Here is a 12,161-nt window from a genome sequence, read left to right on the forward strand (position 1 = left end):
TTTCCTGCCCTCCTGCCGGCAACAGTACGCTGGGTTGGGTTACTATGGTGATGTCGGCTGAGAAGCACAAAAGTCCCCTCTATCGTCAAACGCATATTAAAAACTTTATAGCTGCACGTTAATACGCCTGACAGGACTGTTATGGCTGTAGGCTGCAGATAAAGTTACAGCTTTAGATGTGAGCATTATCCGATGTCCAGATGTTTGTTTTCAGATTTTTATTTTATGTTGCTGGATTATACCGGAGTGAATAACATCATTTTAACATCTCTGTTTCTGCTGGAGCTAAAGGAGACAACTTTGATTTATTGGTATTTTCATTTAAATTCATTCCCGGTTGTAAACCAAACGTTTCCGTCTCTCAAACGACAGTTACCATGATGTTTGGATAAATAAACCAAGTTGAAGGTATTTAAAAGGTCTTTGATCGGATCGGGGTTTCTCCTGGCCTATAGACGATCGATGTGTTCTCGTCCCTCAGTCCGGCGGAAAGTTTTATTTCTGAAAAAAGGGAACGCGCCGATGCACTTCCCGACCCTCCTTCACACCATCTGTGCTAATCTATAACAGCGAAACCAAAGTCCCTGAGAAGACCCGACTGAGCGGGAACGGGGGAAAAAAAATAAAAAAAGAACAACTTTGAAGACAAAGCTATGGAGATGAAGGAATCTTATAAAAGGATTACCTCCTCATCCTCCTCATCCTCTCCATTTAAACAACCTTCAGACGCTCCTCCTCCTCTTCCTCCCCGGCCCAAGGGGGGGGGGGGGACTTTGTGTTCCTCCTGATTCGGATCAGTAATCCAGACAAAGCCTCGCTGGAACCGTAATAAATTGATCACCTCTAAAAATTGTTTTCACGCGACCTTCTCCGTTGCCTTATCGTGCTGCGAGATAGCTGTGAGGAAGGGGGTGTGGGGGGGGGCTGGACTGACAGCAGAGCATCTGAGGACCTCCTGGACTATGTAACAACAGACAACAAAAAACAATAGTGCAGCCGCCCCGCCCCGCCCCGCCCCGCCCCCTCCGGGCCTCCACACCCCTCTGATAAGAGACTGAGGACTTGGATCTGATAGCTGCGGAGGCATAGATCATTTGGATTTGCCGCTCTGCTGATTGCATCTCCAGCATTATGCAGAAGAGACTCCATAAATAACAGCTGCTCGCCCCGATGGGGGTGGGGGGGGCGGCCTGTGGGGCGCCTCACGTTTGATGGATGTTCTATGCGGATACAGTCGCAGGCCGCTGTTTTCGCCTCGCGCCACCGCCAGGCTGCAAAAAGCTCGCGGTAAAAAGCACCAGAATCCCAATGAAGCGCGTGGAAGCCCCCCCCCCCCCCCGAAACCAAAGAGTGCGTAGGACGTAGCTTGCGTCCTCCGTCCAGAGCGGCTCGGGCGGCTCCTTTTAAGCCGCGTCGCTCATCCTCTGTGGGACTGGGTACGATGGCGTGCGGACCGAAACATCTGGACGGGGCGCGGCAGGATTAACCTTTGAGGGATTTGGGACGCACGCTTTTCCTCAAACCCCGAGAGAAAGCACGTTTTCACAGGCAAAATTTTGTCTTTAATTTCAAGCTTTGGAAAATTCACATGATATGGGTGAGGTTAATTCCATCTGAAAAGGCAGAAACGCCCCCTTGATAAATACATAAGTAACTTTGACAAAAAAATATGTGTTATTGGAGTTGTCCCAAGGGGCCTGGAGATTATTCTAAGGAGGCTTTCCCACCACGTCATTCAACTTTTCAAAAACCCTGTCCTGGCACGGTCCTTTAAAGGACGGAGGTGACCGCTCATGAATGCATTTATGATGTCACAAACTGTAAAGACTAGATCACTGCAGTGCAGTTACTCTGAGTGTGTTGGCAAAGAAAGAAACCTTGAAAGTGAAAGGACCTCATTCACAAACCCTGAGTAAAACTCTAGGGGTTACTATTAATGTTTATTTCCCCATTTTTACTAATTGGGGTTCTAATATGCAAATTACACTTCATTAAAGTTGGACTATACACCCATCAGCCACAGGGGACGTGAATAACATTCATCATCTGCTTCCAATGGAACCTGTCAAGGGGTGGGCTATATTTTTATTATTATATATATACTGTTATATATTATTATTATATATATACTGTTATATATTATTATTATATATAAACTGTTATATATTATTATTATATATATACAGTTATATATTATTATTATATATATATTTATGTTATATATTATTATTATATATATATTTATGTTATATATTATTATTATATATATATATACTGTTATATATTATTATTATATATATACTGTTATATATTATTATTATATATATATATACTGTTATATATTATTATTATTATATATATACTGTAATATATTATTATTACATGAGGCAGCAGGTGAAGAGTCAGTTGTTGAAGTTGATGTGTTGAAGCAGCGTAAGGATCTGAGCCACTTTGACAAGGAGCACATTGTGATGCTGGACGACTGGGTCAGAGCATCTCCACAAGCACAGCTCTTGTGGCTGTTCCCGCTCTGCAGTGGTTACTAGCTACCAAAAGTGCTCCAAGGAAGGACGACCGGTGAACCGGCGGCAGGGCCATGGGCGCCAAAGGCTCATTGATGCAGGTGGGGAGTGAAGTCCAGCTCGTCTGGTTGGATCCCACAGAAGAACTACTGCAGCACAAAGTGGTGAAACAGTGAATGTTGCTATGATAGAAAGGTGTAGAACACACAGTGCATGGCAGCTTGCTGCGTATGGGAGCTCACAGTGTCCATGCTGTCCATGTTGACGGCACCGGGGGGAGCTACACAATATTAGTGTTATTAGTTGTGGTTTTAATGTTGTGGCTTCTCTGTGTATTATTTCCGAGGACGCTGAGGTTTTTAGGATTTGTGCGTATGTTGTCTAAAGCAGCTGAAAAGTTTTTCCTCACTTGTATGTATTTTTTTTTCTCCACACTTTGCAAAGGGGGTTTTTAAACTCTCATTCATGGAACATGGTCCAGCTGAGCAAAGTACTCGCTGCTGGCTGTACTGGATAGATGAGTTCTCCCATTTTCCCTGACATATAATTTTTTTGATGGCAAACCCAGACGCAATTCACCCCGACGGCCACTGCGGGGGAAGATCTGACTGTCGGATGCGTTTCCGGGCTCGGTGTGAAGCGGGCTGAAGTAATGATCAAGGGGGAGGAGTAGGGCGCACGGTGAGCATTGGCACCCAGCCCCAGATAAAGCGGGAGAGCCTACTAGCCCAGCGGGCTGGGGCGAGCTCTGTTGGTCGCAATCACGGCCAAAACACAGCAATCCTGTCTGTCCCTGAATGCATCACATCGACCATGTGGGTTTCCTCTGAGACAACATGCAGCACACGCATGAACAGGTGAGAAAACGATGATGTGCGAATTGCCTGAAAGCCCTTATCCCCGGTGGAGCTACCCCCGCCTCCCCCCGCCCCCTCCCCCCACCCTCGCCTTCCCATTGTAGTCGATACGTTGGAAATCCTCTCGCTAACGCTCCTCATTTACCCCATTGCAGAATGCTGACATTTACAATAGCCTGTTATTTGTTGTAATCGTGTGCAGAGAAATGACGCGCTCCATTCCACTCAGCAAGGTCACCCGACCCATTTGTTCCCAAAGTACTCTCTGCATGTGTTGTTGTTTTCCCTCAATCTTTTATCTTGTTCTGTTTTATCCCTTCTTCAATGAATGTGCGACTAAAACAGTCTGAACAGGCTGTTGGATATACAGTCCGGTCTCACACTCTTAGAGCGTCTCCCACCTCGATGTGCAGCTCCTGACTTGGCGTCTTATATGAAGCGTCTCCCATGAATTCACTTACAAAACACATATTGGAACGTAGAGAAAAATGTAATATAATGGGGAAAAAAAGGACATTTCAACATATAAAAGACATTTTTCTTCAAGATTATTTTCTGAAATGTGATCATGTATTTTGATAAATAATAACAATACAATTTATGCTAAAAAAATAAAATTAAATAATAATAATAATAATAATAATAATAATAATAATGAATAAAATATTTTTTTGGAAAACGTATATACTTAAAATATAGAATAAATAATAAAATATAGGAAAAGCTCCAATAATTGGTATATTCTACAATATATAAAACATTCTGCAGGCTATAATTAGCCTGGCCTTGTCTACTCAGCCTGGCCTTATAACGCAAAAGTATATCAAATGTGTTAAATCGACAAAATGTGTTAGTGTTTAAGACACTTCAATACCCAGAATGCACTGTGTTTTGGGATTGGCTGCACCTGTGCTCATGCTTCTATTAAAGGCCAGACCTCCGGATCACGTGCTCAGTAGGACAACTCAATCAACTATTTTAAACATTTTTCTACTTCAAAAAGTTGTGACCTAGTAAACATGTGTGCAAGTGCTATTACATCTGTGACAAAAAAACAGCTCATGATATTTTAGAACAACATTTTGTAAAACTGTTATCATTTAGAATGTCCATCTGTCGGCTGTCGACGTCAGTTAAACTGTCTCAACGTATTGATCGATTACATTGAAAACAAGTCTCCACTAAATGTCAGTTTATATTTTTACTGATATTTACTATGGGCTCAGCAGGTGTTTTGGACTAAGGTGTGTCCGTAGAATGTCAATAAATACTGGAACTGGCGTTTAGTCGAGACCTTATTCACAGCTTCTACGAGGGCTCCTCTACATCTCAGTCTAATGTCATTTACGGATTCTACCGACACCTCTACAAGCTGAGACTCACTCGATGTGCCCGCTGTTTCGGTAAATACCTCACTGACGTTTAACTCTGGCTATTTACCATCTGACGCCATATGGACACGCGCTTTGCATTTTTCGACGATCCCCCTCTCAAAGACGGAGCGCTGAGACTCCCAGACCCGTCCTGTGGTGGTGGAGCAGGGCGGGCGGAGCACAGCTTGGGAGGTCCGGTTTAATCTGAAGGCGCTTTCCAACAGGAAACCCTTGAGGAGACAGAAAAACCCGGGAGGGACTTCAGCCGACCGGCCGAGGGTTGCCGCCTTTGGGGTTCCTCGGCTCGAGCTTTGGGGAAACGCATCTTCGAGCGCCCTCCTCCTTACGGGGACGTCATTAAGCCAGCGTTCCTCCAACGGGGGCGCTCGTAACCCCGGGGGTACTTTTGGGCCTGAATGTGTCAAAATATATTGGTTATATATGGTGGTGGAAAAAGAACACACACGTATGAGACGCACCTGCAGGACATCACATCACTTATTTAAATGTTCTTTGTTTTTCTCCCAGCGCCAGTGAAGGGGGAACTCCGCTGAGTTAGTCTTAGCGGGCGTACGGGACCGAAAAAAGAATAAAGATAAAAGTTTGAGAGCCGCCGAACGAAGGGAAACGGGGAAGCGCTTGAGGAGACTCTCAAAAGGAGAACCATCAAGAAATCTATCCTTTTATTTTTACTGCTTCATGGTAAAGCTGTCAGATCGTTGCCATCCAAGGGTGTTTTTTCCTCCCCCCGCCTCTTGTTTAAAGGAATCTCCTACCCCCAGTAGAGCCATGGAACTCCGTCGGCGGATAGCGGCCTTTCTTCACGATCCCGCTGTCTTTTTCGACTTGGGATTTTTTCTTTCTTTCTTTCTTTCTTTCTTTCTTTCTTTCTTTTGTTGGCGGTGCAGCGTTGCGCTGTACGACTCTGGAGAAACCGGCTCCTTCTCGAAGCTTCCCCCCTCCGTCAGATTGTCCGTAAACAATCTGCTCCGCTTTTTTCCCGCCACTCCACGGATTCGTTTTTCAGTTGTTTTTTTTTCGTTTCCCAGAGCTCCGGAGCGCTCTCCCCCCCGGCACCGCTCTCGCCGGGCGGGCGGCTCGTACGTAAAACAGACATCCCACTCTCCAGGGCGCGAAGCCACTCTTACAGCTGTTTCTCTTTTTCCCTAATCTCCATCCAGTGTGTTGTTCAGCCCCCCCGCCCCCCCTCCCTGTTTGCCGATGCAGCTGCAGTTGTTGGGTTGTGGTAAATGTCAGTCAGTGTTGAGGAAAATAGCAATTAGACGAGCGACCGACCGTGACGCTCCTCTCTTCGTGTGGTAAACCCTGTTAAAATATACATAGCCCCCCCTTAATTTCAATTAAATGTCTGTTGGTCCCATAAGAATCGCATTCAGCGCCGTATTTCCATTATAGGCTTTAGTGCTGGGTGGCGTTCCACAGCCCTTGCGGTGGCGATAAGCAGTAGTGGTTTTCCCGAAACGCTGGGCTTGTTGGTGCAGGGTGTTTTACAGTACAAAACGAACCAAAGGCAATTTTTCTATTGAGGGTTTGAAACCCGTCACCATTAAAAGGCTTGTTTTTTCTTCGATGCCAACCCTGACCTGACGGCGTGCGGATCGCGCACATTTGTGGTGTATTTCTCATCTTGCGACCAAATCCCCCGAATCTCAGTGCTTTCCGTAAGTCACACAGCCATGGAACAGTTTGCGCTCTCGCAGGGATTTACCCACGTGGCCAGGAAGTATTAATTATCCGCGCTCCGTATTTACGGCCCTGGTTTGAACCCTTTTTACAGCAGCGTTAAGCAGAACGTGTGGAAGTTCTGGAGGAATCGTTAGATGTTGGTGTGAGAGCATCACTTCAAACCCTTAAAATGAACAAATGTATTCACCCAACCATCAGGGACAAGGAAGCGCTCTCCAGCTAATGAATTAAACATCAAGACTGGTTAAAAAAAAAAAAAAATATATATATATATATATATATATATATATATATATACTGTGTTATAATGGTTTTACAAATTGATGTATTTAAAGCAAAATGAATTTGAGTAGAAATGGAACAGCACCGTTGGGGACTAAATGTAAACTTTAGTACAGAGGCAGTTTAAAATAGCACAGTTATCCCTGCTGTGTGCGTGAAGGTATGCGGTGTGATTCGTCGGTGCGACCTGTTCTCACCTGCGTCGATGTGTGACGTCCAATTTAGGGGACGGGATTTACACAGAACGGATTCAGTTGGAGCTGTCAAACATTTTAATCCAGAGGGGGATTCCAACTCATCGCTCCCTTCATTTGAAAAGCCGTCGGTATGTGCTGATGTTCGCTGAAACGGAGCAGAGCCCAGATGGCCAAACCCAAACTTTACATTCGCCACAATAATTATATATATAATTATAGTGATATAAACCTTGATTCCCGCGCCACCCGTCCCGCAGAAGGGCCCCTTTGAGTTGGGATCCCGACGAACAGCGCGCCGCCGAGCCTCGTTCCGTCTCGGGCGCGGAGGTGATGTCGGGGGAAGGGGAAGGGAACCACCAGCTGCTTCTTCTCCTCCTCCGCCCCGGGGTGAGAGGAAGGCTCCTAAACGACGACAGCAAGGACAAGCGTGCACCGCCTCCGTGGTTCAGGCGTCGTTTGTCGATGTCCAGCCTCCGAGGTGGTTCGCCGTTCCTTCCGAGCCTCCCCGGCTTTCTTTACGGTTTGATAAAAAACAAATGTTTATGACATTATAGTTATAGCTATAATAATAATTATTTCTGCCCCCTCCACTCGTAGCACTCAGGTGTTTTAACTGATGCACTAATGCGTTCGTGTCTGCAAGCGAGAGCTGTTTATGTGGTACAGGATGGAGAAGGCCCGCAGAGATGCTGCTTATTTACACAGATACACAATTTCCCCGACTAGCCGGCATGCACAATAAGCTAGGATTATGCATACATGCAAACACACACTAAATGGGCAAGTTTTTCATTATGCAGAATTGTGGGACATTTGGCAAATATACTAACAAACAGCTGCGTATTTACTTAATTGAGAAAAAACACACTTAGTCTGAAACTAACACACATTCATACCTGGAGATGATAATTATGATCTTAATGGACTCTTGAAAAATATAATTTATAAAAAAAATACATAGTACTGTATTAAGTTAGAATATGGAAGGACTAAGTCTACTTAGTCTTAGGCATATATTTGCAATAAATGCCAATATAATGTATGCTTTCTATTAGCAAATATTAGAAAATATAATAACCTCACATTGCCTATTTTGTATTATTCACATATATTTGGAAATATATTCAAAATAAGAGAGTTATTGGAAATGATATATTACAATATGTCAAAAGCAGCAGTAATTGGCATATTCTGTAATTTACTGTGAATATTTAATTCATTGTAGTCCATTTTCCTGTGTCGTCTCTTTATATCAGCATTGTGTGTAATTACACAATACAAACAGTTAAAAAGCCCAAACACATTTTCATTATGGAAAAAATTTGCTGAGCATTTTGTTGTTCACTATGATTTTTCTTTCATTTTTGTTTGCTCTGCGCATTTTCCGATCCATCTCCACCGGTGGAACCAGCCGAGCAGACGGTAGCAGATTGTTCTGTGAGAGTGTTAAGCAGCTACACCTGCCGTGTGACACCAAACTGGGATGGAAACCGTCACATATTTAACACCTAGTTACACACTGGCACGGTGCCCAACAGGATAATTATAGAGAAAATATATTCACGCGCCGCTGTAAAGAAAAAAAGCACCTGTACTCATAATGAGATCTGATCCATATTCATTTTAACTTTGTTTGCTTGTTTTGCTTTCATCCCGCTCGGTTGAAGAGCGTCAGGTCTTTTCATCTTGTTTGGGGGCGGGGGAGGGCAAAAAGTTGTTTTCGTTCCCTTGGTGTGAGATCTGGGCGGGGAAGGAGTGGCATGTGCAATATAAAAAAAGCCATTAACGTAGGGACGTCAATAGATACTCCAGCAACAGTTTTGAATAACGTGGTGTTCTGAACAACTCACAAACCGGTGATGAATTGGGTCGCGACGAGTAGTAAATTGTAGCGTGATGAGGGCCTATTATTAATATTTATAGTTGAGTTGGCACCACCAATCCTGTGATAAAATTTGGAAATTTAAAAGTCAGTTTATGGCCGCAGGGGCAGCGATGGAGATCCATATTTTTCAGGGTCGTATGGAATATTGCACAGATAAATACCCAACTACTTCTTCATCAAACAATGAATGTTTATTTAGAATATATATAATATGGTATAATATGGTTAACAGGTTGATGTAGAAAAAGGGAATAAGCAAATTTTACACAAACACAAGGGACGCACATACTCACTCTAAGCTGAATAATAAAAATAATGAAATCGCCGTGCCCAAACCAACATCACGTCGGCATGAGTTTACCAGAGCCCCGCCAGTTTACCGGTTCACATCTTCCTAGGTCAGCTTCAGCCCCAAATAATATCACGGATCCCCACATACAATTCGGTCAGGGACGGCGAGATGTAACGATTGTTGTTCGGCTGGAGTCCTTCGGGGTACGGCATGAGTGTGGGTTGGTGGTTGGAGTCAACAGCTTTGGAAACTCCTGTGCGCTCTTTCGAATGCAGGGTAGGTGGCTCGTCCAAAAATAGCTTGATTACCGGGGTCGTGTGGCGCACGACGCCAGAAAAAGGTATTACCATGGCAAGGGGCTTAAGGGCATGAAAATGTCCCTGTGGATCTCTACGACTTGGTAGAGTCACAGTGCATAAATCGTGGTTTCAAAAAAGACAAAGAAAAAAAAGGCTGGCTATGTACAATGTGCCAGGTAAAGTACAGGTAAATAAGGTGGTCATGAGAGAGTGGGTGAGAAGGCGTCTTGCGTGTTTTTACTTCCTTCAAAGGGGCAGAGCCGGAAGTGACGACCTTCAGCGGCCATTGGTGGAGGAGTTGTCGAGAGGATTCCAGTTGGTCTGTCGTGGAGGGAAGGCGTTCCTTTCCTACGTACTGCAGGTGATTTCAAACGCTCTGAACAGATGAAACAACATCTTGATCGCATTTAACCGTCACATTCCTAATTTTGTCATTTTCTTGTCCCTCAAAGTCGAGAATAGTATCATTCTTCACACAATTACAAGAGGAGGAGAGGCTTTCTAGAGATGACACATTGATTTAGATATTAGTTCAGTCCAATCTTGCTCTCAGGGAAATACAAAGCTGCAGCTTGAAGATTTACGGTTCACGGCTCCTCCTGGTAGCATGCTGAAGTGTCCTTGAGCAAGACACTTTGTGGCGTGACACTTACTGGACCCTCACTGCTCTCGTTCAGCTGGTGTGCACCTTGCACGGCTGCCGCCTCCATCAGTGTATGGACGTCTGTGTGATTGGGTGAATGTAAGGTGTGCACTGTAAAGTGCAAAAGTACAATAATATTAACTTATATTGTTTACTTTTATAAAATTGTCCTTAGTAACCATGCACACGGAATAGATTAGATCAAACTAAATGTGAATGTCCTTCCTTCAGAGCAGCGGGGACGGTTATTAAAGGTTATTTAATGGTGTTTGTATCTATCTGACCTCATCTTCTGACCTTCCTGATCTGGAAGCCGGGGGGACGGCGAAGGCTTTCGGGGTCTAATGGCCATCTCTATTCGGGAGGATCAGCCGGGCTTCACCTCAGAGCCCGTGTTTGTTTCCACACTTTTATCATCTTTTTCCCTCGGAACTCGGAACTCCAAATATCCATTGGCTCCGTGCCCCGGCAGTGTAGATTTTATGGGAAGGTGGCGTTTATAAGGTTGATTTCCCCCGGGTGCCACATTGGCCCGGTGTGGCATTACGGGCGGTTTCTGCTCTCATCACTCTGCCTCGGGATACCAAAGGCGTGGGCCGACGAATGATTGCTTGGTTCCATTTATTTCCTTTCTAACTGCAGTTATTCAATGCCGCGCACTTTCCATTGTGTTTGGCCGCCTCTGTTTCGGCCTCCGAAAATTCCATCTCGTTGTCTGTAGCGCCAGGAGTGTTAGAGGTTAAAGTGTTTCTGTCGTGGCGGCCTCCTCTTCCCAGAAGGCCGTTGTGCTAAGAGCTTGTTACAGTGTCGGCTCGGCGGCCACCAGAGGATCTGTCTGCGTGCCGTGACCGGGTCCCAGAGGCTCATGGGTAATCTTTCTTTCTGTTTGAACAGAAGTGTCATTATTAGGGCCTTTGATTTGTCGGCCTCGCTGGCCGTCTCCCTGCATTCCAAACTGACTCTCTCGCTGAATCGTAATTAAATCTTCCCCGTTGGGGAGCGCAGCGACTTCTAATGCCCTAATTATTTCACTCTTCGACCAAAACGGCTCTTTAAAACAGTTGCCAGGCCTGGATGCAGCCCGCGCGCCTTTGGGCAAGCATAATTGGCCCTAATGATAATTGCTTAGTTGCTGAGTTTTTGAAATAACTGTGTGAAAGACAATTCAACTACTCCAACTCCAACTCAAAACAGTAAAAGTCATACAGCCTGATGTTGATAACAAGCCGGGGTATTTATTTTTCCACTTGCCTGCCGGCGTGGAGCTCCTCGTCCCCGCGTCTCTAAAACGCCGCCAGCTCCGACTCCGGCGGCTCGCGGGTGGGGCGGACGTTACGCGGAAACGGCTCTTGAGCGGCGGAGGGGGCCCCCCTTGCGCCGCCCCCCCGACGCCGGCCGCTCCGGCCCGCCGCCGCTCTTTACCGCGGGCCCCGAGATCCAGACCGGAATACCGATCAGGGGCTTACCGTTGTTGGCGGAGATGGGCCCGCGGCGCTTCAGTCCACTGTCAACAGCTTTGTCGACACAGTGGAGTCCGGCTCATCCGAACCCCGAGGGGACGACTGTGCTCTGTGCCGGCGACGGAAACATGAATGAATTGAAATGAAAGCCGCCACCGCGCCAGCCGCTCCGAGTGGCGTCTTCAAACTTTATCCGCTATCAGTTTGATCCCCAATGCACGATCAATACACCGCATTTTCTAACCGTAGTTCTCGCTGTGCTAGGCCGACACCAAAGAGTTGTGCCTTCCGGCCGTTAAACGAAGCCGTTAACGATTTAAACACCGACAACGTCTGACGGTAACAAGTCTCATTGTTTCTTCAATGCCAATGTGCTTTAAACTGTAATTAACTTTTTGGCCGCACCAGGAGCGACACGTCGGCGCCGCCAAAGCGTCACGTCGCGTGGCGCCAGAACCCCTCGCCGTTTTTTTTTTCCCGGCGCGAAAGGGCAACTGCAGCGTAGCTTCCCAGAGACGTCCGCTCAATGACCGAGCCTGGTATGCATCAGCCACTTGTATAAAATGTCTGCTTGATGTGCCGTCCCAACGTGGGTTACGGCGTTAAACTAACTCATACATTTGCCCCCGCAACAAATGAAACCT

The sequence above is a fragment of the Zeus faber genome (genome assembly GCF_960531495.2).
Source record: "Zeus faber genome assembly, chromosome: 12".
NCBI lineage: Eukaryota > Metazoa > Chordata > Actinopteri > Zeiformes > Zeidae > Zeus > Zeus faber.